Here is a 3,883-nt window from a genome sequence, read left to right as displayed (position 1 = left end):
TTAATGAGAACATACCCAAGCAGCAAAACACGTTTTCTGAACCAATTGACACGTTTTTTAACGGTGTCATTTAGGTGTTGAATAAAACCAACGTGTCAAACACGTTTGTGGAACGTTTTCTTTGACACGTTTGCAAAAACACCTTTTAAAAGCGTTCAATACACGTTTAGGTTTAGTGTCAAATGACACGTGAAAATACCAACGCATCTGACACGAAATCTGAACGTACAATGTTTCTTAAAACACTGATCTGACACCAAATTCGAACATGCAGTTTTGGTGTCAAAAGACACGTTTTTTAAAAACACTGATCTGACACGAAATCTGAAAGTACAGATTTGGTGTCAGAAGACACGTTTTTTAAAACACTGATCTGACACGAAATCTGAACGTACAAATTTGGTGTCAAAAGACACGTTTCTTAAAACACTGATCTAGCACTGAAGTCCAAATTGGTTTTGTCTGAACTGGATGCAGCTGTGCAGCTCGCGCTTGGCCGGTTGCTAGGCGACCGCTCTGATTAACTGAAAATTCACTTCTTTTGCCTGACCTGACAGACCTTCACCCTCTTGATTTCACCGTAAACTTTTACTATTTTATCCTTCATCTTTCACATTTTCACCTTCTTTGACTTTACCCGAATCCTCTTTACTACCAACTATCAACCCTCCTTTTGACAATTTCTCTTTCTGGATCTACAACGTGAAACTTCAAACGTGAAACTCCGGTGAGTTGTCATTAGCATTTCGCTAATAACATTTACTCATTAGAAACAATGGGGGCTTTTAGACTGTAATGAAACGTGGTTTCCATACTTCTAGTCTACCGTTACGAACATTGTATTGTTCTATAGACTAGTATTTAAGATTACTACAGGTGCCACCTCTGTATTATTTTATTAATAAGGTGAGAAGACATAGAAGTATGTTGATAAGATTTTGTTTCATATTTCATACACGAGTCCCTTGAACCCAACGGACATTACAGTGAAATCCTCGCGACCAGCAAATCATGATTTTTAAACTGGACTCATGCAGCTGCGGCCCATTATGATAATTGTCATGAGCATCTCTTGTTGAATAAGTTCTTCTTTTCATGTTTCAGGTGAAGCCAACGCAAGCGTCCTCTTCAACATTGACAACAGAAAGCCCAGACACAGACTGCACTCCAGCCCAAGTCCAAGTGGCAGCTTGTTTTTTAAAAAATAAATACATGCATTACACATATGCTTTTCTTCTTTTGCATAACTAGGCTAACTAAGGCTATAATAATAACAGTAGTAATAATGGTAATGGCCTCATAAATGCTATAGGATAAAGCATAGGCCAAATTTTAAGCCCCTAACAGAAAAAGCAAGCCCATATGGCGCTGCGGCAGGTTTTATTTTTGGTGTCAAAAATAGGTGTTGAACACGTAATAAAACCCAAATGTACACCTTATTTGTACGTCCGTGGACGTGTTTTTCCGAACGTGTTGTTTGACACCACTTTGAAACGTTTAGAGAACGTGTGGGACACCACAAAATAACCTTTTCAGAACGTGCTGAGCACGTAATCGGGAACCTACAAATTAACCATATCTGAACGCAATTCTGAACCAATTCTGAACGTGTCACTCACCAAAAATAAACGTTAAAAAAACGTGTTGGGCACGTTAATTTGCTGCTTGGGTAACAATTCTCCACCCAGCAGAGCAGCATCGCTGTTCGCGCTTGCCCTCTGTCTCTCGAATGAGTCTCCAAATTCAAAATAGATCACACGTTGTCACTCGTCCCGCCCCCTTTCTCAGGACTGTCTGTTTATTGGTTCACAGACTTCCCAGAGACAGTTGAGAGCGATATTACTATTGGCTGAGGGGCGCTTTGCCGTGAGGAGCGCTTTCGCCACGCTTTGTTGATTGCGACTTCATAAAAAAAACCTCCATATCGCAAAATTACGCATCGGAGAGCGCCATTTCGGCGCTCCTTCTTCACATTGCGCTCTAGGCGACCGCCTAGCCGGCCTATGCTTATAACCGGCCCTGAGTATGCATGTCGTTACGTAAGGGTTAACGTTCGGCGAGAAGGTCGCTACCGTGGAATAGCAGCACGACAGAGAGAATCTTTAGACCCCGACGCGGAGCGGAGGGGTCTTGTTCTCTCTGAAGTGCTGCTATTCCACAAAGCGACCGACTCGCCGAAAGTTAACCCGCTTATTATATGGATATACTTAAATGATTCACACATGGCAGGGACATTTCTTTAGGCCTATTTAATGTTAAGATTGTTGCTGCGCAAAACAAAACAGTGCCGTTGTGGAACACCGCTAGGCAACAGCGAGGTAGCCAGGACAACAGGTGTTGTCTATCACAGCAGCTGATTAGAGTCTTGTTGAAAAGTCGCCTTAGCAGTGAAAAGTCTTGTTGCCATTGACAGCGGTCTGTAGACCAACCCGTCCGTTATCGAAAAATAACAGACGTGCGAACGTTGGGGAGCCCCGTTGAAATGAATGGAGCATTCGACCGATGACGTCACACCATATAATAAAGTGTCATAATAGTGTCATGGCACAGTTTTGCACGTGTCATAAACATTATGTTTAAGATTGTCTTTGCCACAACCGAATGTCACTTAAGGTCAACAATCATAAAATGTTTATGACATGGACATAATGTTTATGACTTATCTATGACACTATTGTGACACTGTAATGACATGCATATGACACTGGCGTCAAGTTAAGTGTTACCGAATGTACGTCTTTTTAGCAGACCTAGCAGATTTCTGGACGACATGTTTTAGCTATGAGTGTGACTGGCCTTCTCCACCGTCAGACTTTCTCCCTCTTCTGTTCCTTGTCACTTTTTTCTCTGCATTGCTCACTCGCTCTACACTATGTGTGTAAGGGCTGCCAGTCACTGTCATTCATTGATTTTTTTTTCACTGATACTACAGGGAAACTAGCTGCATGAAAACTGTGCAGTCTCTTTTTGTCCTCTTGTACGTACTGTATGGGGAGGTCGGCTGTTTATGCTTTTCCAGGACACTGTTTTGCGGTGGTATACGGGTTATGAGTCAGTTCACCTCAACTGACAATAAGATACTTTAATGTTCAGTACTGGGGACTGTTGTTTGACTGACACTTTTGTACAATAATACAGATATCATTACCAGTCTAACTACTGAGCCGTTCGGCCATAAAGCACAGTCTATGTATGGACACAGTTTGCTGTATACAAAAGGCCCTGCCTAAGGCTCTTTGTGTGTGTGTGTGTGTGTGTGTGTGTGTGTGTGTGTGTGTGTGTGTGTGTGTGTGTGTGTGTGTGTGTGTGTGTGTGTGTGTGTGTGTGTGTGTGTGTGTGAGTGTGTGTGTGTGTGTGTGCGTGCGTGCGTGTGTGCTTGTATCCGTGCGTCCCTGCGTGCATGCGTGTGTGCATGTGTACTGTTCGTTATGCAGACAAGAGGTATTTCAAGTCTTTCCCATCTGGGGATCAACTTTGAGAAGCCAAAGCGAGTGAGTGAGCAAGCATGCAAACAGGCCGGCAGGGTCCTCTTCTTCACAGTGGGGTGAGCAGTCGGCAGGATTTGTTGCTCCGTTCGCTTGCCTCCGACAACTTCCCTGATTCCCCAGAGGTCAGCGTAGGTTTCCACCCCGTCAGTCCTCCCCATCCTCTCCTCCTCTCCACCTTACTAAACAAGGCACCCTGTCAATCACTTGATTGGCGGATGACACTCGCGACCTGAGTTTTCAATTCACTCCGCTGTTTCCGAGCCGTCAGCCGCAGCACCTCCTCGTGTTTACCTCCTCCGCAACCTGACAAGCCCGAGGCCCTTCTGCCCACTCATGCATCGCCAACTCCCGCTAGGCTACAGCTCCAAGGTTACCTTGACGCCGGCCGAGAAGGA

At 44.2% G+C, this 3,883-nt stretch overlaps 1 long non-coding RNA gene across 1 annotated transcript; it reads left to right on the top strand.

Annotated features, from left to right (window-relative positions):
- Positions 1–641: 641 nt before the first annotated feature.
- Positions 642–1,463, top strand: LOC134441548 (uncharacterized). The gene is made up of 2 exons (XR_010033175.1): positions 642–727; positions 1,105–1,463. It is a non-coding gene; the product is annotated as an uncharacterized LOC134441548 (long non-coding RNA).
- The last annotated feature ends 2,420 nt before the right edge of the window (positions 1,464–3,883 follow it).

Source organism: Engraulis encrasicolus, chromosome 24 (genome assembly GCF_034702125.1).
Source record: "Engraulis encrasicolus isolate BLACKSEA-1 chromosome 24, IST_EnEncr_1.0, whole genome shotgun sequence".
NCBI lineage: Eukaryota > Metazoa > Chordata > Actinopteri > Clupeiformes > Engraulidae > Engraulis > Engraulis encrasicolus.
The sequence above is the reverse complement of the archived record's forward strand: the minus strand, read 5'-3'. Positions and strand labels throughout refer to the sequence as shown.